The sequence below is a fragment of the Aedes aegypti genome, chromosome 3, assembly GCF_002204515.2.
Source record: "Aedes aegypti strain LVP_AGWG chromosome 3, AaegL5.0 Primary Assembly, whole genome shotgun sequence".
NCBI classification, from domain to species: domain Eukaryota; kingdom Metazoa; phylum Arthropoda; class Insecta; order Diptera; family Culicidae; genus Aedes; species Aedes aegypti.
Window position 1 is genome coordinate 230509264 of NC_035109.1, and position 25268 is coordinate 230534531.

Consider the following 25268-nt stretch of genomic DNA (forward strand, 5'->3'; position numbering starts at 1 on the left):
AGTTGACATCGAAATTTGTTGTCATCGGTCAGGGCTACGCCCATGGAGCAATATAATTTCATGCTGACTTTCAATATCGACCAGCAAAACTAGTTTAATGAGAGCATATGTACGCTGTGACGCAAGGAATAAGAAAAAACCCATATAATTCGTGATACATAGGTACACACTTACAAGTTTACGTTTATCAACATTCATCATAAGTCTAGTTTGCGCAATCAAAGTAGTGGATGTCGGGATGACTCACGCACTTTTTCAAGTATTGTGCGTCACGAGAAAGAACTGTAGGTATAACTTTCGAATAGGCATAGCAACAGTTCGCATCATGATTACAGGTGCCAAGTAAGTGTTCAATATGTTCATCATTATAATCTACGATAGGTACTTACCCATACAACGGCCTAAGCCACAAGAAGAAAAATTGTTTTGCGCTCCTCTTTAGAAAAAAGTTGTTTTCCTCGTTCCGCTGCAGAAAATATCCACCAGTTGGTCTATTCAACTAAGCAAATAAAACGAATTGTACAACTTAAAAGTCACTGTCACTGTTCGTAAACTGTTTATAGTTCATCTACACCACCGTTTGTAACGTGTGTAGGCAAATAGATCAACTATTTTTATTAGCTACCGCTTAGTTATTTACTGCACTTGGTCACTATCCAGGTAGAGCCACTAGCCAGACGATCTGATCCGTCCAATCGCTTGAGCGCGACTGCTTTGTCCAACTTGAGAATACGTCGGAGGCCTCGACAACTTATATAGAGTTCGCCTCGCAGGTCGGACAATACCAGTTCAAGCGTCTGTACCCTTCGCACTAACACCGTAGTCAGTTCTGGCCTTATCTCTCGTTCACTAGTTATGTTTGAAATATACCAACAAACAGTGTGTGACGAAAGCACCCTCTATAGCAGAAAATATTCATATGTTCATACCCCGGATGCTTCAAGATCAGATGATCTTATTGGACGATGGACCGTTCTACCTTCAAAAAGCGTCCCTTGTATAGATGTTTTGTTGGGACCAGTGATGAAAGGCTCGATCACGCGTCCTGCACAGAGTTTATTCGATGAAAAGCTGAAAAAAAGAAAACGTGTAAATACCCTGTGCAGTAGTGTGAAATGTAAACAAGCCCACATCACGTTGAGCTCAACACAAAATAAAAATGCGATATAGCTGCAGTGCCGTTATTGGTACCCATGTCGTCGCTTTACCTTTATTATAGCAACAACAAGATTGTAGGGGTAGCCGAGGTATAATGAACGAATTAATTTATATCGAACATATGTTTTGGATGTACCTTCAAAATATGTATACGTAATTATTATGTGAAAGCATCTGTTGTATTTTTTTGTTTAGCCTGTTCTAAAACAGAACATTTCTGTAAATAAATTTTGTTTATAGCAACCGAGGATAAAATAGATTTTTTATGTTTTCTTATCGAAACGGTTTTCGTAACATTACTCGTATCCTAATTGTTTGAAATTATTGTATTCCTTAACCTTGGCCAAACATTGAGTCTATAAATAAGAAACAAATACAATTTTTGAAAATTCGGCTCCATCAGGCTTGATAACGCATAAGCCTACAACATAAACGTTTTAGTAGAAAATATGTTTGAAGTTGTTTCAAAACCAATACCATAAATCTATATTCTCTACTTTTTTCTAATACTGTAATACCCAGTAGACAAACAGACGTATCACTTAGAACAAATCGCGATTGATATCATCATCGTGATAACGATTCTACCCCATTACCCCGAATTCCATCACCCCGAATTTCATCATCCCGAATGTACCATTCCCCCGGATTCCATCACCCCGAATGCTATTTCCCCGAATTTACAAATATCTTGACATGATGATATTGATGGCATTTCCCTATGATATTGTAATTCGGGGTAATGTCATTCGGGGTGATGGGTCGTTCAGGGTTTTGGAATTCGAGGTAATGGCGTTCGGGTTAATGGCGTTCGGGGTAATGGGGTAGAATCGTAATAACATGTACGTTAGGGCGGGTAATTCATTATGTCAAATTAACGTATGCTCTATTCCTAATGAGGTTTATACAGGGGATAGGCAAAATGATTGAGATAGGTAAAATTTTGCCTGTATTCAAATGCTTATAACTTTATTTATTATCGACGGAAAATTTGGTCTAGTTTCAGGAACTTGCTTGACCATGCTTATCGGCCACTGGACACCGAAGATATTCCTGATTTTCTGAGTTCATGTCCAATTGTCATTTTTTCTGTCGTTTGTATTTTTGTGCGGTATGAAGTTAGATAGATGTTTACAATTTTCCAAGAAACAAAAACTAATAGGAAGTTGAATGCCGCCGGACGCATTAAGATTGGTTGGAAAGCTTCAGAAATATGACCATTTCTATAAAACTGGTTCCGGACAACATGGACAGTCATGTTTGTATTTCCAATCATGTAAATATTATCCGGAGCTATATCCAAGTGGGCATCAACCTTCAAAATGATGTTTCCAGTAGCATATTCAGAACCGTTAGAGGCACAGGCCACTCTATAGTAGGTTTCAGGTGTTCTGGAGGAAGTGGTCAATTAGGAACATAGGGATGGTACACAAATTATGTCACGCTAAATTTCAGCTTTTTTGACCCCCCCCCCCTTTGTCAGGTTTTTTGTATGAGTCCTCCGAATTTTTTGTAAGGCTTGTCACGCTTGGCTTGACCCCCCCCCCCCCGGAGCGTGACGTAATTTGTGCATGACCCCATATCTGGAACCATATCAATATGAGCATCATACTTCATGATTTTCAAAGGTTATGCTTTCCGAAGCATTTCCAGCACCACCGACTGCCATGACCACTCTGTAGTAGGTTCCAGGTAATAAAAATACAAGCGAAAGAAATAGCAACTGACAATTGAACATGGCCTCAGAAAATCCGGAACATCTCCGGTGTCCAGTGGCCAATATGCATGGCCAAGCAAGTTCCTGAAACCAAATTTGCTGTCGACTGCTTCCAGATGCATCCAATTCCATCAGTGTTTCATAAAGTTATCCAGCTTTTTACGAGCGCTAATGGCTGCCACCAACAGGCTCACTTCCTAGTTGGGATTGGTCGATTTGACGTTTGGCTTGGGTTGGCTCAATAAGCCTTTTCACATGACGTTTCAAATCAGCTGATCCGGAAGGTCGTTGAAAGCTCTTCTATGAAAATGACAGGCCCGTGTTAGCACCGGTCTTCCACCGATGAAAACAAATACATAGACGGACCTGTCACATAAAAGGCCTATATAAAACGACCCAAGCTAAACGTCAAATCGACCGATCACTACCAGAAAGCGAGCTTATTGGCGGCAGTCATTAGCGTTTTTAAAAAGCTGGATAAGCATTTGAATTTAGGCAAAATATTACCTATCTCAATCATTTTGCCTATCCCCTGTATTCTCATTGCTCTATTCCATTTGGAGCTCTGTGTAACATTTAGGTGCCATCTATTTCGCTATGCTTAAAAAAAATACAAATGTTTGCAATCTGACAAAAAATCCGACGTGCCGCTTCATATTTGTACGTAATAAACAGTGCTTTTGTATATGTAAAAATAATTTAAAAAGCAAAAGCAAGATCATGGACAGATGGAATCGCACCTGTTTCATTGGAAAACTTAGCCAATGAATTTAGTATCACTAAAATAGCTATTTTCAATCATTTATATCAAATATTCCATATCCTTGGTGGTCCTTCCAAATATTTTCAAGTCAACATACTTACTTGAATGATCGTAAAACGGTTAGAGAGTCGTTAATAAAAAAGTTAACATTGTAGAGAAATAATGTTCCATTCCGGTAAATGGTTTTCCGGGTAATGTCAAAGAAATCTCACTAGTTATATTGATAGTTTCAGAACATCAGCTATCAGCTGATAGAACTAACATTGTGCAACTGTGTGTTATTAACAAGATCATATAAAACCAATAATTTCAGAGATACAAATTTTTCGGCTTAGGTGTCCGATACTGAATGATCTCTCCCCGACAAATCTTTGACCAGAAAAAAAAGTAAGAGGTTGTTTCCGAGATACGACCGCCAAGCTGACGTTAGATAACGTTAGCTTCTTTTATTACCTGGTTTGAGATCGTCACGAGCTTATGGAAGATTTGTATTGCTAAAAATCTAATCAGTTTTCACATGTTGCATGTCAATTTTGACGTATTATGGTCACAGGCTTGATAATACTCCTCAATATCATCAGAGTTCGGTGCAGCGTGCTGCCTTTGCCTCTTTGTGAGGGCGCGAAAAAAATGCTAAGCAGAGAGGCAACGAAAATTGAGTGAGGAGGAAGTAGCACAAAACACACTAGAGTAAAATTCCATAAAAAAAAAGAATGCTCTCGCAACTCCCCGAGGACTCCCTTGTTAGGGCTGGGTGCTCAAGAGTTCTTTTCTCGCATAATTTGGTCATTGGTAACCACGTGTGTAGCTCGTTGTTTCTGACCATTTTAAATGGAGTTACATGTTATTTTACAATGGTATGGTGAAGAAGGGATAATTCTCTACACTTCAGTGATGTTAGTTTGGATGCTTTTTGCACTCTCATTCGAATTCTTCGAGGATCTGTGTTGAAAATTTTGAGTTCAATTTTTTCTCCTCAGAAAATCGGCAAAATCGCCTCCTCTTTGCATCGGAGGAGTTTCTATCAAGCCTGATTATGGACATTATGTGTTATTATTTGGTTGGTTCAGTTAAGGCTAAGTAGCCGGTCATTCGTTTTGGCAATAATGATGACTTTTCAGCTTGCATTTCAAAGTGATAAAACTCAGTCTTGATAGTTTATATTGACTTGAAAATGTATCACTGTACACACCAATATGTATAGTGTATGCTGATACTTTTTCAGATGTGCCAGTTCAGAACCAACTGATTATCTTTGATTCGAAATCGTGAGATGAATTAGCAACAAAAATCAAGGGCGCTGATTGGCATGGTCTCCTTTTGATACTCGAAGAAGTTCCACGCCATAAAGAACTTCTTCTGCTTCGTCGTGGTATCCGGGGAAATGTGCCTCTACATCTACCAGTAGTGCCCGACATTTCATTATAGTGATCTCGGCAGCGCAGACATCACCATAATCATCTGACAAGCCCAGCCTTACATCATAGCAGGTGCAGAGTTTGCGAATCGTGCGCCACAGTCATCCTTGTTGCGGAGCTGCTGATCCACAAGTTGTCATTCCAGTGCCTGGCTGTGAAATATCTACCAATTAGTCCATACAGTTGAAATGATTAAATTTCTTTTAGATATCAGGGATTTTCTTAGGAAGTTGCCTAAATTTAGGCGTTTTCATTGCAATTCTTGAAATTAACTATTCATTATTTCTTGAAATTGACTATTAACTATTGAACTATTAACTATTGAAATTAACTATTCATTATTTCTTCAAATATTGCATTATTAGGAATCTAGAAAGCGTATTCGGATCCATGGAGCTCATATTGATTATGTAGAGTCGTTTCAAAAATTAACAATAATCGCATTGACAATTGATCAAATTCATCCCGAAATGGGATACCCCGATCAAACGTCAAACGTCAAAACCTTATAACAGCAAGAAAAATGTGCCTTTCTTTGGAAAATAAGACATTCTTTTATTTTAGCCAATTTTTCAATAGTTTAGTCATGCAAATCAATAGTTTTAATTATTGGAGTCGATTCGTAGAAAGATTACCAATCGATTGGTGCAAGAATCTTGAAAATCTGTCCGGGCGTTAGTATGTTATTAACAGTCAAAATCTAACCACTTTTCGTGACGCGAGCGATTTTCCTTTTTCGAAATTGTACCCCAGTATGTTGCCGTAAGACGTTATTCAACGTAAAAAAACGATCACATCTATCCGCCCTAATGTACGCCTAATATCAAAATAACGGTGTTTTGTCAATTCGAAACCCGTCAACGGTGTAATTCAAATGCTCAGAAACGACGTGCTTCTTTTTCTTCTTGGCATTAACGTCCCCACTGGGACAGAGCCGGCTACTCAGTATAGTGTTCTTATGAGCACTTCCACAGTTATTAACTGAGAGCTTTCTTTGCCTAAATTGCCATTTTCGCATTCGTATATCGTGTGGCAGGTACAATGATACTTTATGCCCAGGGAAGTCAAGTAAATTTCCATTACGAAAAGATCCTGGATCGACCGGGAATGGAACCCAGACACCTTCAGCATGGCTTTGCTTTGTACCCGCGGACTCTAATCACTCGGCTAAGGAAGGCCCCCGACGTGCTACATACATAGTTATCAATGGCTTTCAAGGCGATTTCCTAAAGTAAACAAAAAAAATCAAATTTTTGTCTTAAAATACTTTACTTTAGCTAGCTCATTATGACCCACGCACTCCTACATATCTACTTCTTCAACCTTAATGAATTGCTACCAGTCTTTACAAATGATAACGTTGTTTTTTTCCTCCTTGCTAGGAAACTTACTGTTCTGTACAATAACAGAAGTAGGCAAATAGCAAATTCCTGATATTTTCTTATTATCCACTTATATGCTTCTATTCAATCTTAACATTATCAAAAACAATCTGTTCAGTATTCATAACTGAAGAACACGCACCATATGCGTTGATGATACCTTATAGTTAGACAACCGTGTTTAATATTAGTGAAACGTTACAAATTAAAATTCAATACAATGTTTCGTTAAAAAAACTATTTCGATTACAAAGTGATAGTTGTTATCATCACTTCGTTGAGTTATGAATCAATTAGTGTTAAACTAAATTTAGTTAAACAAAAGGTTACAAATCAATTTTGAAGCTTAATTTGTTTCGGTTTAAGCTGAACTGTTGGTTAGGCATTATCCATTTATTACGTAACGCTAAGAATTTTCAAATTTTGGGCACCTCCTCCCGCTCCTAGACGCTTTTTGTATGAGTCGTAACGCGTAAGCCTAGCCATCTTTTCGTAATGGAAATTTTCCTGAGTTCACTGGGTATACAGTATCACATAGTGCCTGCCACATAATATACGAATGCAAAAATGGCAACTTATGCAAAGAAAACTCTCAGTTAATAACTGCGGAAGTGCACTCATAACACTAAGCTAAGTTGGATTGATCGCCTCAAGTTTGGTTGATTCGCCAAATTTCAGTTTTTTATTTGAAGTCATACAGGTAATTAAGAATTCTCAAAAATTCTGTTGGTAGAGGTTGAAATCTACCGATTGGAAATCAGATAATTTATATAGGATTACTCGTTATTATGTTATGATTTTTCGTGGTCGAGCAATCCACAATTGGTACCGGGACTCTACATGTTCTTAAATTATAAAACTTGCAATATTTCCTACAAATGAATATAAAAAAATATCAAAATATAACCCGGAATACGTAACTGAAATCTGAGAAAGTAAAGAAACTCGTTCAGTAATATAGATCAAAATATGTTGTTTTTATTCTAGGCTTGGCAATGCCCTTGATCAGTTAGTGCATTCAAAGTACCCAGCCTAATTTTTAACACTTGTATCAACTTCAACATAAATGGGATCCAAATTCATGGTAAAAATAATAATATTCACAATTTGTTTCAAACAATTTGTCTTTACCGTTTAACCATTACTATTGCATAGCACTCAGTTGCAAAAGTTGTACACCCTGTAGATAGTAATTTTCCCAGAAATAAAATTTCCACTCGTAGCTAGACTTTATGGTTTTGTTGATGTTTTCGACTTTTCAACTACGTAATGCTATTTATAGTTGAGTATAATGTACCTTATTCTTGGCATTAAGTCCTCACTTGGACAGAGCCTGCTTCTCAGCTTATATTCTTATGAGCACTTCCACAGTTATTAACTGAGAGCTTTCATTGCCGATTGACCATTTTTGCATGTGTATATCGTGTGGCAGGTACGAAGATACTATACTCTATGCCCTGGGAATCGAGAAAATTTCCTTTACGAAAAGATCCTCGACCAGCGAGATTCGAACCCACGACCCTCAGCATGGTCATGTTGAATAGCTGCGCGTTTACCGCTACGGCTATCTGGGTCCCTTTATTATTTATTTATTTATTTATTTATTTATTGTGAAAATAATGTAACGTAAGACTTAAGTCTTTTTTTGTGTTACAAATAGAAGATTTTAGTAGAAACAAAGTGCCATGAAACTGTTGAAAAAATGCTATTCTTAAATATATAGGGTCGATGTACCAATAGCCAAAAGAACAAAAATTCGTATAAAATCGAAAAATAACGCTAGCGTCATTAGTTTTACATCATCTGAAAGCTTTTTATCTTGGTTTTGTGGGAAAAATATGAAAACTACGAAAACTCAAATGTTTGTATTTATTATCACGTGTGCCACTATAGGAATACATGCGCCTATAGTAGCACTATTTCTAACTTCTGTTCCTATAGTAGCACTAGCATCACGGCGTTGGCAAAATAGTTATCAAAACCGTATTTTTACAAACCTTTTATATTTCTCCTACAAAGTGTGGTCAAAAGCTTTCGTTCGATGTAAAAAAAGTTCTTAATTCATCAATTATTTCGTATAAAAAAAAAAGTTTCTATCAGTAGTGCTACTATAGGAACAATAGGTTTACTATACTGCCCATAACTGCAAAACAGTCACATTCGACATTTTTGACAAAATGGAGTTAATACCGGGGAGAGTCATCAAATGGCAAATACTTTCGATCAACTTACTGAAATCTGTGAGATTGTTCTAGAAAATTCGAAAAAAATACCAAGTTGTTTTGTCACATTGGCAATTGTAACCGCATAACAGTCACATTGAGATTGTACATGAGCCTCATAATGCAGTAGCAACGAAATTTCTATCAGAATTTTTTTCTGACTATGCACCTTATATGCGATATGAGTTGTACAAAATTTCAGCCTCAAATAAGCACTTTTGAATTCTTAGTGATTTTTTGAAATATTAGTTTCCTCCCATACTGCGATAAAATGCAAACTTGGTATCTCATTTACTCAATGCCTACTTTTGTCGAATGTTACAAATATGCAGTTATGGGCAGTATAGGCGCAAGGGAGCTCAAATTTTAAGCTAAACTAATTATTTAGATCATTTTTTGAACAAAATCAAGCTATGTATCAGAGGTGCTTAAATAAATAGCTCCTGACCTTCATGTCAAAAAATGTTTTGAAAAGATTTAAAGCAAAACGGCCGTAAAAAGCCACTAGTGCGACTATAGGGGACTGTCCACTAAGGGAACACTGACCCTATATCTACTTTTAATGCTCTATACATCTACTTGAAATTCTCTCTACATCCCCTCTTAAATGCCATTGACGAGTTTTCATTGGAAAGATGATTAGGTAGCGAATTCTAGTGCACTACACCTCGCACAAATAATGTATTCCCATACTTCGTCGTATTGTATCTAGGCAATATGAACTTTTTGTAACGGTTGCTTCTTGCTAATTTTAACTTGTTGTGTAGATAGTCGGGTTGTCCTGTGCTGGAAATTTTATGCAAAAGACAACAGCGAAATTTACTAAAGTTCACTAAACGACATCCTATAAGTAAGTGTTGTAGCTAACGCTAGAATATCTATTTAAATTAAAAACATATCGCACACATGCATTTAAAGCAACTTTAAGCTTGTTAAATGTAAGAACAGATATAGAATTAAGTAAAAAATCACATGACATGAAATATGGAAAAATAAGACTTTTAAACAATTTTAACTTTGTAGTACTAGACAAAAATGTCGATGTTTTGAAAAGCATTCGTAAACAAGCATAATTTTTTCCGCATTGCGGTGGTTATCCCATTCAAAATTTGACTCAATGTGGAGGCCTAGGCTGGTTGCGGTATTAACAAAGTTTATAGTTTCATTGTTCAGTTTCAACTTTGGTTTCAAGAAGTTTTGGAAAGAGTTGTTTGAAATGAAAATAGCATTCGTTTTGCATTCAAAGTTAGCCTATTTTTATGAGACCATTCATTGATACGCCGCAAGTCCTCATTAACATGTCGTGTAATTTTTTCAACAGAGTTTGTCATGCATGCATAATACAGTTAAGCATCATCTGCAAAAAGATGAATTTCACATTTTTTCACTACTGTAGGAAGGTCGTTTATATAGAGAGAGAATAAAATAGGTCCTAATATAGAACCTTGGGGAACTCCTGATTCTATTGAAAGAAATTTTGATAAACTACCATTGCTATAAACTGCTTGTGATCTAGAGCTCAAATAAGAATTGATGAGATGAGTAGCATGATCCGAAAAAGCAAACATAGTTTTTAGTTTGTAGCAGAGCATTGCATGAGAAACAGTACCAAATGCTTTTGAAAAATCCAAAAGAATGAACACCACCGGTCGCCCATTGTCAATCACTACTCCAGTATCATCGATTATTTTCAGCTTTGCAGTTTTCGTGCTGCGTTTTTGGTCGATAACCCGATTTAAATTGTGTAAGCAGATTTTGTCGTTTTATATAATGACAAATGTCAGATTTAATCACTTTTTCGAAAACTTTAGACAATGCGCATAGGATACTGATAGGCCTCAAATTATCCAAAGAGCTTAAATTATGTGTTTTTCCTTTATGAGTATAATTTTAGATTTCTTCGATTCATCTGGAAAAACGATAGTGTTTATGATAGAATTAAACAAGTGTGTTATTGGCTCAATCAAAATTGGACAAATAGCTTTTAAGAATTTCATGGGCAACATGTCCAAGCCAAGTGCATTTGACTTAATTGAGTTCATAGCAAATTTAACGTCAATTTTGTTTATTCTGCCGAATTAAAATGGTTCGCTTTCAATAGAAACGGTTGCACTTTGAATGTTTATATCGGTAGTAGCAGCGTCCGTAAAATTGTTACGAAAAGAATGATTGATTTCGTCAGCAGAGAAATTACCAATGGTTTGAGTTTCTTTTTAATTAATTCCAAGTGTTTTAACATGCTTCCACAACTCTTTAGCTGAGACGTTTTGATCATACTTCGAATTAAAGTAAGTCTGTTTAGCTGCTCTTATAAGCTTATTAACATAGTTGCGCGATGTCTTGAAAGCTAGTAAATCATTCGGGTTCCTAGAGCACTTCCACTTTTTATATAGCAAATCACGATCTATAACAGCTCTGCCAATAACAGGATTGAACCATGAATTGGAATTCTTTTGACTACGAAAAGTACGAATAGGAACAAATATATTGTGTACACACTTAAATTATTTCACCAACCTCAGTAAAATTCGCCGAGAACCCAACAGCTGAGAATTCGGTAATTTTTAACGCCGAATTTCGGTACTTATTTTACCGAGATTTCGGCAATCCGAATTTTTCGCCGAGATCTCGGCGAACGTTACCGAGATTCGGTAAACGTTTACCGAGATCTCGGTAAAAGTTTTACCGAGAATCGTCAAATTTATTATCAGCTGTTGGGTTCTCGGCGAAACCGTTTAAGTGTGTAAGTAAATTAATAAAGAGTTAAAAAAAAATCCAACTGTTCATTTGTGTCATTCGAACGATAGAATGATGCCCAATCTGCTGAATAAAAAGCATTTACAAGCGAATCAACTTGAAAAGCTTTGTAGTCACGAAACTCAAAGTTTTTTGGATTTGCATTATATTCAAAATCCAGAGATACGAAAACAAGATCGTGGTTTGATAGCACGGGAACCTCAATCTGACAAAACCTTAACACTTTTGAGGCGTCATTGGCCAGTATCAAATCCAATTGAGAAGCTCCATAGCTGTCAAAAAATGTTGATTGAGATCCTAAACATTGCAGTGAGTGAGTGGACAATACACTACGAAACCTATTTAGTTTTAATGAGTTTACTAAGAGATTCGTGCTAAAGTCACCCAGGAAAAACATATTACTGTAAGAACTGCCATATGATGATAATAAGCAGCGTTTCAGAACAATCTATTTCAGGTGGATTATAGAATGCCGTAAGAAGCAATTTTTCCTTGTGTATGATCAGTTCAACGGTAATAAATTCAGTATTTGCTACACCACACTGATTATTCGGATTTAAGGACAACATCATAAGTAATTCCTTTCTTGATGTAAATCAACACACCACCTAAGCATCACAATAAAACAGCACCAACTGCAGCATCCCGAAAACATGTCGCACCTTTCAGTGCCCAGCTCACACCGACAGCAGCAGAAACTCCAACAGACCTTTAGGAAAGGATTCACAAGATGTAGGGAAAGGAAACAATGGATAAATAAAACTTATAAGGAAAAGAAAACTTGTAGATCTTTTTTTTTTCGATGAGACTGAGACCTCTCTATCGTCGCCAATTTTCTTCACGAATAGTATTCCATTCCGTGTAAATACTCCTCGCACCATTCCATCCTTCTACAACTGTAAAGCCTTCGATCGTAGGCTCCTGATATCGGGTCCTATGTTTTCATTGACAAATACAAAGAGCGACAAGGAACGGCAGCGAAGATATCGCGAGTAGAACTCATTACGCTGAACAGTGATAGCAAATTGTAGCAGAACCTTGTATACGTTTCCAGCCGTTAAAGTTCCCTTGGAGAGTCGACGGGCATCGACCAACGGATAGTTTCTCTCGCTATAGCCGAATGATTTACACTATGTGTGAAAATAGGATAACAGATCTTCTCCATCCACAAACGGGATTCCGTTGACCAAAAGATCATTTTTTCTACCAGATATGTCCAGAGCTATCGATGTATCCTTCCTTGCAGTGTTGATCGATGCTGATAAGTTATTGAATGTTTGGCTGTTCTATTCTCGTAGCTTCTCGATGTTCGAAGCAATATCCTCTCGTAGCTCACTCATTTGTGTGGTCAGTGACGAAAGAGAATCTCCAAGCTTGTTGAAATCTTCCTTGACCGTCCGTTGGTAGGTAGCCAGCTGAGACTGCATGAGGTTAACTAGCTCTGCCATAGTCATGTCGGTCTCAGTACCCTTTGCACCTCCCTTCGCAAGTGAGTTACTCTGTAATCGTGTGCCGTGGTCTTTGTCAGCCATGACGAGTGTAATAGTGTTCGAAGAATTGGGTCCTAAAATGTTTAATGAAATCTTGTTTTTATTTAATGACACGAAAGAGCATGTTACTGCAACTATTTTAGCAATTTTTCCCGCTCAAATAACGGCTACATCATATTTAAACTTTAATTTAAAAATTGGGTCCATAAATGAACCTTGACACTTTTGATCATGTTTGACGTTCGCCTAATCGACAAAAACACCACAGGGTTTTTAGTTTTAACACTGGGGTTGTTCCTATCTGACATTTTAGAAGGGACACGGAAAGCAAAATACACCCAAAATTTGAGTTTAAGCCAAGGAGTGTGACAAAATCTAAAAAAATGTTTTTTGAACTTAAACAAAAAAAATATTAAAAAATTGAGTAAACATGTGTTTTTAGCCTAAACTTAAGCGTTTGGCATCAAAATTGGGGCAGGCCTTTAGGAGCCTATTGATCTCTTGTTTCACACAATGGCAAATTACGAGCACAGGATACACTGAGAACAGCGTTGCGGTTGAAAATACTATATCAGAGGGTTAAATTAAATACACAACGCCACTTGATTTGTGCAGACTAAATTCGCATTTATTTAGAATATTTTGTGCATTCAATTTTACCATGGCACCATTTGTATAGTAAAAATTACTATATCATGGTTAAAAACTTGCAGCAGACCAGAATCGAACCGAGGGTCTGACGATTGCCAAGCGCAAACGCTAGCCGCTCGGCTATCGACGCGGTTGGATTGAGAGGGAACATAACGCAAATAAAAAGCGTTCATGATAGCTCAATCGTGGTTGGAATAGTAAATTTAAAAACACGTTCATGGTTCTCATTACTGCAACGCTTGTTTCAGTGTACTATTACCTGCACCAAATACGGAAATAAGCGATTGTTATATCAAATAAGCGATACGCACGTGAATTACAATTTACTTCATTGGTAAGTTGACCAAATTTTTGTGATTTTTCCGTGGAAAAAATAGCTTGTTTTACAGTTTGCGCCACAAGGTTCGTTTTTACGTGCACTTCATTCTACCACTTTACATAATATGTAGCTTAGTGTTCTCATGAGCACTTCCACATTTATTAACTGAGATCTTTCTTTGCCATTTTCGCATTCGTATATCGTGTGGCTATGCCCAGGGAAGTTAAGGAAATTTCCATGACGTAAAGATCTTGGACCGACCGTGAGTCGAACCCAGACACCTTCAGCATGGCTTTGCTTTGTACCCGTGGCTCTAACCACTCGGCTAAGGAAGACCCCTCAATGTACCTGTTATTAGGATATTATTTAAGGCTAAGTAGCCCGTCATTCGTTTTGGCAACAAAGATGACTTTTCAGCTTGCATTTCAAAGTGATAAAACTCAGCCTTGATAGCTTATATTGACTTGAAAAAGTATCACTGTACGTGCTAGCATGTATAAAGTATGCTGATACTTTTTCAGCTGTGTCAGTGCAAAACCAACTGATTTTCTTTGATTCGAAATCATGAGATGAATAAGCAACAAACATTAACGACGCGTACAAATTTCAATGACGGCCTACTTCGTCTTAATATGGTTCTATCCCGTTAGGCCGTATTTCGCATGGTCGAAAAGGTCGTTAGGCCGAAAGGGTCATTAGGCCAATGTCCGATAGTTCAAATGAACCTTTTTTTTACTTTATTTGTATGAATTTTAACTCATCCGACTAGTTCTTCACTTGTTCTAATGAATTGTAAGTTCGAAAGGGTAACTAACAGGGCTAGGTCAGGAAGTTTGCATTACTGCATTACCTAAAAGCCGCCGAATAAATTGTTAGTTATATCAGGATAACTTGCATTACTTAGAAGCCCACTATATCCGCTGTAAAATATAACTAGAAATAACAGAAAACATATCAAGATCTTCCAACAATCTAGAGGTTACACATTTTTGTTGATACTTCCGAGTCATGCTAGAAGCTCCGGTTTTAGCCATACGCCAGTCGTAGCCATAGTGGATTATACACCGTTTTACATAGCCAATCTGCATAAAACGTTTGTGTTCAGTAGATCACAATCACATGATAGAGCTACATTCAATTTTCCGACCGAATTGATTCAGAACATAATAAATATAATTCATTTTCCTTATTATTTTAACTTCCTAGCTGCATGGAAGTTTGGCCACTCTCATACAAATCAATGTAATTGGTCAAATTAGGAACCGAAGCTAAATCTCTGGACGAAACTGGTTCTGGTGGCCAATATTGACCAACTAGATTTTCAAAGCGAAAACATAGTTTCAGCCTAGGGTTCATCCACAAATTATGCCACGCTCCAAGCAAGGGAGGGTGTCAAGACAAGATTCCCGAATACGAGCCACCGCTAGCGCAACCTAGACTTATATGGCAGTGACCAACAAGAAGTTTATGAAACTGAGCAATAATCTCGCTAATATGCTTCATATGCTGACCGCATGTGCTCCTACAATGCTAGAATAACTACAAAATACTTATTTGAGAGCAACATAATGGAAATTGTGTAAATTTTCTCCAAAAGTATCGTCGGTTTTGAAAATAAACCTGATTTTTTGAAAAGCTATTGCATTACACGAATGAAGCGTGCAAGAATCTACCAAATGATGAGCCGCAGACAGACGTTCAAGTTAGACTCAGCCACTTGTGTAAAAACATGGCCGCCACAAACCGCCAAGTGGCAATCAGCTAACAGATGGCGTTAGTGGCGTATGCGTCCCGCCACATTTCGTTGACAGCTTGACACACAACCGCTCCCACAGCCAACGTGCTCAACGCTAAAAACTTTTCACCTTTATTTTGCGCTAGGTGGGTGATGTTCCCTTTTGAATCTAATTTCTCATGTAAAAGTTGATTAAATCTATCGTAATTTTTACCACAAGTTGGCATTAAATTTACTCACAGATTCATGCTAGTATAATACCCTTGAATGATCGTTACTCATGTAAAATAAATTGGCGTGAAAGCACGTGAAAGTATCACAATTGTGTAAATCATTTTTAAAGTGATTGTTTCGATATTTTTGTTCAGTGGGTGGTGGACTGGGTAGTGAGCGAGAAGTTGAAACCACGTGCTTTTACGAACTGTCACTGTACTGTAGCAATTTGCTCCCTAGGTGACATCACGGTAGAATTTACACAGGAATTATGAATAATTTGTTCCTGCTCAAACGTCTGTCTGCGGATGAACCTTAATATTTGAATTGGTTCACAAGATTTGCTTGAAAAGGATACTGGTAGCACTGGCTTTTGTATCGTCAAGGGTATCGACTTAAAAGCAACGAGGTAGTCTTAGTTGAGCTGTCACGACCCGTCCTAGGGTTAACCTTAGCACTTTAAGGGTCAGAGTCGCACACTGGCACTACCTAGTAATCCTTTATAAGAGAGATTCGCGGAAGCTGACATTTCTGTCAAAGTGTGAGCCAATCGAGCAGCGAGAGCTGTCAAAGTGTGAGCCAAACGAACATGCGTTATGTTTGTTTTGAAATTTTCTTGAGGAGTAATATAATCCGCTTGTAATTATTTCGGTAAAAGTAATTTTGCATGAAGCAAAAAAATGAAATGTTTTACATTTTTGAATTTTTGTCAATGCGATTTTCAGTTTTTGATTTTTCGGCTGTTTATTAGTTTTGATATGTACAATGTACAATGATATGTAGCTCAGAGATCTATAACGAAACAAAATACACTTTTTAGCAATGAGGAAGTCATGTCCGTGTTACAATATTATTCTCGCCGCCGAGCAAAATCAGCACTGCTGGTCTGTTGCCAAATCATTCCATTTTACTTCCGCTTATCTCTCTATAAAGGATCACTAGTACTACCCATAGCGAAGAATAAATTGTCTTGTTTTCCACTTCCTTACATTTCCATGCATTGATTCATACATCTCAAGAATGTAATAACTTAAACATCAAAGATGTTCCTGTACAATATTCATAGTAGGTCTCTGAATGATATAGTATATTTTTCATGTGTTATAAATACGTAAAATTTCTGCACATTGTTTATTTATTTATTTATTTATTTATTTATTTATTCGAAACACATCAACAGGCAAATTGTAGCCCCAATGATGTCTAAAATATATATAAAACAATCAGAGGACAAAAACTTAACAAAAGCACTAAACAGTCAAGAGATAAAACTTAAATTAAACTCTTCGTTCGTCAAAAAATGCTAAAAACCTTCGGCGAAGCATCTCTCGGGTGGTATTGAAGTCGAACAATGATGCGACTTTATTGAACACTCGCTGCAACCCACTAAGTGCTCCGTGAAGTCCGTAGTTGGTTCGAGTTAGAGGCAATCTCAGCATGACGCTGTTCCGGAGGGAGCGTGGACGGGCATTTAGATGGACTCGCTCCAGGATTGTCCCACAGTCAATACGACCCAGTAAAACGTCTGCAATTGTTAAAGCTCTGAATGTGTCCCTTCTGTTCCGGAGGAGGTCCAAGTCTATCAATCGGCATCGACTCTCATAGCTCGGCAAGCGGAATGGATCTCTCCAAGCTAGCTTACGGAGTGCGAATCGGAGAAATCGGCGTTGAACAGATTCGATCCTTTCTGCGCCATTATTATAAATAGGACTCCAAACAGCGGAACCATATTCCAACGTGGAACGCACGAGAGAACAATAGAGTGATTTTAGACAGTATATGTCGGAGAAATTCTTGGCGATTCTAAAGATGAATCCCAAAGTCGTTGACGCTTTACTGACGGTATACGAGATATGCTGTTTATACGTTAACTGTGAATCAAGGAACACGCCCAAATCCTTAATGTGATTCACACGTTCAATTTTCGTGCCAAGCAAACTATAATCGAACGTGATTGGTTGCTTTTTTCTAGAAAACGTGATGATGGAGCACTTGGTGGGGTTAACCACCATTCCATTCAGCGAGCACCAACTGGCGAAACTATCAAGTTGCTGTTGTAGGTATAAACAGTCGGCAACGGAGCATATCCGTAAAAATATTTTCAGGTCGTCTGCATACGATAAGCGGGGGCCTTTGATAACGAGATGAACGTCGTTGAAGTAAAGCAGAAAAATCAGTGGTCCCAGGTGGCTTCCTTGTGGTATACCGGATGTAGCGTGAAAACTGTCGGAACTGCAATCGCCTATCACAACTCTTAGCTGACGATTGGTTAGGTAAGAGCCGAACCAGCTCAGAAGATTACCGCAGACGCCAAATCTGTCAAGTTTGGCAATAGCAATATCGTGATTCAACTTGTCAAAAGCGGCCGACAGGTCAGTATATATAGCGTCAGTCTGCACTCGAGCGATCATACTGTCGGTAATGAAAGTGGTGAAGCACAGTAGATTAGTGGTTGTTGAGCGGCCGGCGATGAATCCGTGCTGATCGGAATCCAGCAGGTGCTTGCAATGAGAGAGCAAAGGTTCCATCACAACAAGCTCGAATAACTTCGACACAGCACTCAAGGACGTAATACCACGGTAATTATCCACGTCGCGTTTCCTTCCTTTTTTATGCACCGGGAACATGTTTGCCACTTTCCAACAGGAAGGGAAAATTCCGGAAGATAGAGATAATCGGAATAAACAACAGAGCGGTGCAAGCAAATTTCCGATATGCTCTTTGAGAAATGCTGAGGGAACTCCATCTGGTCCAGGATGGTTGGACGATTTCAACTGCGAAGCGGCCCTGGATACAGCATTGATATCCAAATCAAGACTCCCCAAAGCTTGGCCATTCATGGGGACATTGTTGGCTGCACAAATGACCTGATCAGTACTTATACTTTCCCCGCTGAATACGCTGGAAAATTTGCTAGCGAAGAACTGACAGATTTCCTGTAAGCATGACGAGGATTTGCCATTCCATTCCATCGAAGAAGGAAAGCCCGATTCTTTGCGCTGCTCATTTACGTACTTCCAGAACGATTTTGGTTTGCGTTTAAATTTCAGTTCTATGCTCCGCTGGTACTGCAAAAAACAGTGACGACTGACACGTTGGTACTCGTAGTTGACTCTCAGGTAGTAGCTTCGCAATGAAGGTGTCCGATACTTTGTATATCTCCTTAGAGCTGCTCTCTTGACTGATTTCAATTTTCGCAATTCGCTAGTTTGCCATGGAGGGCGGGAGTCATGATGGACAACCTTTTTCGGCACGTGTCTGTCTATGACGTATGTCAAGATGTGAGAAAAAGTTTGCGCAGAAGTATTAATGTCTCTGAGATCGAGAACGTTATCCCAGTTGATGTCGGCCAATACGGCTGCTATGCTACGGTGATCCGCCTTAGAAAAGTCATATGACACACCTGCAGGACAGTTGTCGAAATCATGGGCCTGGTTATTCTCAACGGCAATAATCAACGGAGGGTGGTGCGGTACTGCTTTTACGAGCTCACAGGGTGCCGCTCCAATAAATGGAGCTTGGTCTTGCACAGAAACAAAACAAAGATCCAGGCTACGATTATTTTCGTTGACCACGTGGTTGATTTGTGCTAGTGTGGCTGCGCTGTAACTGTCTAGAAGACTGACTGCACAATCATGCATAGAAGAGTGTACAGGGTCTGGATAAAGGAAGCCGTTTTGAGATAATAACCACGAAATGCCTGGTAGATTGAAGTCGCCCAAGATGAAAACATCGTCGACGGGATTGGCGGATTCCATTGCAGTGATGACTGAGTCACAGTGCGCCTCTATGAGCTCATTATCACGAACTCGATCAGGAGCAATGTAGAGCGTGCACAATAAAAGAGATCGATCGCCAAGCTTGATGGACACCCAAACTTGATCCAGACATTTCCACGATTCTTTTTCGATTAACTTTGCTTTCAATCTGGAACGGACAGCTACGAGTACGCCGCCTCCCGTGAGCTTCCTGCTGTTGTTAGGATTACGATCGCAGCGAAACACTTCGTAATCAGTTCCGAACACCTGACTAGATAGCGTTCGCGAGTCAAGCCAAGTTTCTGTCAGGACGATAATGTCGAAGCAGGAATCCGACACGGCCATTCAGTAGTCGTTTACGCGCGAGTTCATACCGCCGACGTTCTGGTAGTAGATAACGATGTCTTCTTTCCGCCGCACTTTGGAGACGCCAATATTTCTGGAAGGCACGTGTGCATCAGGCATTGATTGAGAGCTAACATAAGTGGAGTACTCGCCGTTGTTAAGTGGTTGGAAGACCCTCGCCCCACTTCCGACAGCAGGGCCGGAACGACTATGGAGAACGACGACGGCAGGGGGCTGGACTGCGTCGGAGGGATTGAGAGCTTCCATATGGCTTTCTACGGTGCGTTCCGGGTGTCCATGAGTAAGTGTTGAAGAAGCATCACTTGCGTCGGTCGAGTCCAAAATACTGAAATTTGGAACCGCATCAGGCATCGGGAAAGCGAAAACTTGAGTGTACTTGCCTAGCAGAGCAGACTGGAAGATCTCTGAACCACATCTAGCAACAGGACCAGGACGACTGTGAAGAACGCTGGCTGGAAAAGGCCGGACTGAGCTAGAGGATCCAGAGACTTCCAAAATGCTAGCTGCACTGCGTCCTGGTTGTGAGCTTGACGTAAAACTGCGTTCCACTTGATGTTCTGTTGTCGTCGGAGTAGACTGGTTGTTCGGATTTAGTTGGATGGAATACTGGGTTCCAGTATCGATGTTATTGTGATCGACAAGATCAGAAGGAAAACTGAAAAATTGGAGCTGATCAGGCAGAGAATTGCTACAAAAGCATGCGTACTTGCCTGAGATAGAAGGTTGGGAGACTCCGTCACCAATCTCGACAACAGGACCAGATTGTTTATTGTCTTCGCAAACCAGAATCAATTGGTTTTTCAATCAGTTTAGGTTACAGAATCTTAGTACAAATTTATATCTTTTCTGATATATTCTAGAGTTTTATGTTTATCTAGGGACCTTTTCTTAGCCAATTGGTTAGAGTCCGCGGCTACAAAACAATGCCATGCTGAAGGTGTCTCTCAGTTAATAACTGTGGAAGTGCTCATAAGAACACTAAGCTAAGAAGCAGGCTCTGTCCCAGTGGGGACGTAATGCCAAGAAGAACAAGAAGATGTGACATCTAAGAATCAGTATTGATGTGAGTAATTAGGACAGAAATATAGTCACTTCATAACTTGAAGTACGTGTTTGAATATGTTCTTGATCATATTTAATCACCATTTAATGCCACCAAATTATCATGTTTGAGTAGGAAAATGAATCTGTGAAGATTTAAGCTACAAGTATTTGCAAATAAGTTAGCAGCGCCAAAGTTAGTTAGTTTTTACCAAACCATTGCCTTGTGTATACGATTCAAAATATCACTCGACACAATATCTTCAAAATAAATGTATCATTGATCATTCCAAATTTTATTCTAATGCGCAATTAAATAACAACAGGGAAGTGTTAATCGCAAAACAAACATAAATTCTCTGGAACGGATGGCAGGCTTCACGTTTCAATTGATAAGTGTGGTAGGTAGGTAGGTATATGCCAGAGGTTCCCAAACTTTCTAAGATCGTGGCGCCCTTAACAGTTTTCTGGGAATGGCACGGCGCACCGGAACAAAAAAAAACTGAAGGGTAAGGACTTTCTTATACATGGGCTATATATTTTTATTATATTTTCCTTACTTCATAACTAGAAGTAAAAAAATCAATATGGACAAAAAAAAACTAAAATAACTTCGAGGATTACATATTAGGGTGTTTTATGTATTTTGGAAAGAGCGTTACGCGTATATAATGCGGCCACTTCAATTTCATTTTGCCGTAAATAACCAAATTATATACGCGTAACGGTCAATCCAAAATACTTATTTTATTAGCACAACTTTAGTGTCTATTAATATCAAAAATTAATTTAATTTTTAATATCGATTCTCAAACGTTATTGAGATAATCTAATTTATTCCCAAATATACTCATACAGATATGCTGTTGCAAATAAAATGTGAACTCGTGAAACTTTCGTTCTAACAAGTGAGTATTCTTCTTCAATACTCACTAGCGATAAAAAATGTACTTTTACTAAATAATTACAATCAATGCACACACTCCAAACTCTCCTGTTTCTTTTATTGTGAACGATTGACAATTTTCTCGAAAATTACCCTGCACATCACATTAAATTTTGTTTATATATTTTTTTATTGTTCATTGATGCTCATACATTTTTTTAAACTATACTTTAGATTTGTTGAAACTTATTAATTGTGCAAGCAGAGGAATGAGATAATAAAATATAAAAATAAAAGAGAAGCTCCAGTTTTCAAAACTCAAATAAAAAGTTGGATTGGACATTCAACAAATGATAAATTTGAAAGCTTATCATCAAAATTTAGTGTTTTCTGAACTGTTGATGTTGAATCAAATTTTCTTGCTCATCTTAACAAAAATATCCCTATATTACCAATGGTAACAATTTTAAAAATCATCAGTTAACACCTTTTTTTAATTTTTTTGTGCAACCCCCTGTGAGTTCCAAAAACGAGTTCAAGTTCAAAAGTTCTCAACAATGAATGTTCAAATGACAGTATTCTCATCGACTGGCTATAAATTGCTTCAATGTCGTCGAAGAATTGTTTTCTTTAAACGAGCCTTACCATCATTTATATCCGAAAATTTGAAACATTTTCTCAGAAAATGAGGAGATTTCAAATTTATTCATGAGTCAACTTGCGGCGCCCCTGAAGAAATGCTACGGTGCACCAGGGCGCCGCGGCGCACAGTTTGGGAAGTCCTGGTATATGCCATGCGTATTTGTCTCGCGAATGATGCATGTCCTCTCAACAACGTTGATTGTGGCTGAGAAACAAAGACGGCATTATGAGTCGTCATCATTCCAGTAGCTATAAGTATCTGGTTCGTGTTATCTTGTTGAAAGATCATGAGTGTGTCGAATTGCCATAGTTCATCATTTTCTTCTTGACATATATCTTAACTCATACAAAGCCTTATTTTGATTTAAAAACAATAATAAAACAGACGATTCACAAAAAGTTATAGATTCGTTTAGAATTAGCTTCGAATCTAAAAGGCATGCATATTTAGATTGCAACAGGGAACTGCACACAGCTGCAGTGAGTCTTGTTCTGCAATTCTCTTTCTGAGTCATAAAAGTACAAGTAATTCTTTATCATCCTATTTGGCTTTTTTAAGAATCGTTATCGGATCTGATTTGAATATATCTTAAAAAATGAAATATGGCAAGAAATGTGCTAAGATGTTCGCAAGATCTTTAGAAAATTATTAACATATCCTTTAACGATATTCATTTCGTCAAAAACAATGTTTTATTAGAATTACAAAACTCATCAAAAACAGTGAATTTCCATAGAACTATCATCTAGTTACTTTATCAAAAAAATCTAATGCCAGAGACGATCACTAAAAAAAAATGCAAACAGTTGTTTTATTTAGAAATGTTTCAAAACATGACTCATGCAAATGGAAAACTGAACTTTTAAGCATGAAAATTGCCAATGACAGGTTTTCAAAAGTCGATCAAATTCTTATGCATTTTTATCAACAACTTCTGTTTTTAAACAAAGGTTTCTAGAAGCTCATATTAGTGTCTATCTAGTTCTGCAACGAGATGCTTACAACATTTTTTTTTTTTTTATTTTTGTAGAAGGCAACTTGAGGGAATCAGAAATAACATCGGAATGCATTCACCTTTTTTTTAAAATTTCTGAAAATTGTTATTATATGATCCAATTTCGTAGAAGACCACTTGATGATATCAGAAATCATATCGGAATACATTCACCATTATTTTACAATTTCTGATTTTTTTTGTAATGGTTAATTACGCACCTTAAAACAGTTGCTTAATGAGAAAGCGTTGCGTAATGGATCGTTACACCACTGGTTTCGTAATGACAATTTTCGCACTGTATAATTCAGTGCAGGAAAGTAGGCCGTTTCATGAAAGATTTGCGTGATGAAAAACAGCCTTTTACGATGAGCAATTGCAAAAAGTAAGTCACAGTAGTTTATGTATTTTACATAATAACTATGTGGTTTATTTTTGGCCTCATTTATACGGCTATGTCGAATCAATGGCTAACACTGCGGAACACGTTTTTGTCTCAAGCACCAAAATACCACTATTTACTCAATTAGGGGCTGCTGAATCCCTTGCCATTTTCAAAAATATCATAGCACGTCTAGTTTTTGAGATATTGACTGTTGAAAATGCTAAATTTTACGATTTCAGCCAACTTGCATACAAGTTTTCCAACTTGTATAGCAATTTATTTGCTTAATTTGTCACAAAATTCAAACTTCATGTGTTAAACAATACTTTTCAACGAAGTTCATAATTCTTCCGCTGGTAAAATGTTATTTTTTGATGGTTCTGAAAAGTATTGTCTTATGCCATATAAGAGAAACGAAGAATTTTATATGGAGACTGCAAGCATGTTAAAAAAACGATTTAAACTGGATTTAATGGCAAAATTTACAATCAAATTATATCTAAACTGAAAGTTCAAGTTCTATTTTGCATGATTGATGGATTAAATCACAAAAAAGTTCGATAAATTATACTTTAAATTTCATGTAAACATTGATAAAACCTGTGTTTTGTACAACTTTGGCGACCTGTAGCTAAAAATTGTGACGTGCTAGAACATTTCTGAAAACGGCATCAAATTCAGCGACCCAAAATCTACTAGAGACACATAATTTGATCCTTGAGACACGCAAAAATGTCATTTTTGTTACGCTGTGTAACAGATGCGCGACCATGTAGCTAACGACGAATTTAAAAATAGGAGATTAGAGACCTCTTGCTAAAAAAAAATCAAAACGAGGCCGAAAAAAGATCTAACTGGAATCAAGAAAATAAAACGAAATCTAATAGGAGCCAAAAGATAAGAGTTTGATTCTTCATACCATAAGAGCACATATTTATCTAAGATCTAAGACTCTTTTTTGAGAATTCCTCGTGACATTACGGCAAGTATTAGTGCTCGTATTGTGTATGTGTTTTTTCATGGTCTTCTCTAGATATTTCATCAGAAATTACTTCTGGTATGTTCAAATATTACTCCCGAAATTTCTAAAGGAGTACATTTAGTAATTATTTCCCCACGAATATTTCTAGGGAATTTCTCAAGGAATTTCGTTAAGGATACCTCATGAATTCAATCTGGATTTATCAAGAAGTACCACAGAAAAGGAATTTATACTAAGATTATTTCAGAAATCTTCGTATTTCCTCCAGAAATTCTTTAAAATTTTTATAAGAAAATCCCAATTTCTGCAAGATTTTATCCAGGGATTCATACATTGATTTCCCTGGGACACCCTCCAAGATTCGTTGGAGAAACATCTTCTAGAATTT

General features: G+C 37.7%; 1 protein-coding gene across 1 annotated transcript in view; it reads right to left on the minus strand.

Moving 5' to 3' along the window:
- LOC5579043 overlaps positions 1–25268 on the minus strand; it is a 42380-nt gene that overhangs the window by 12609 nt on the left and 4503 nt on the right. The window contains exon 2 of the mRNA XM_001657186.2: positions 390–1071. The gene's annotated coding sequence lies outside the window, so the exon portion shown is untranslated. The remainder of the gene's footprint in view (positions 1–389; positions 1072–25268) is intronic.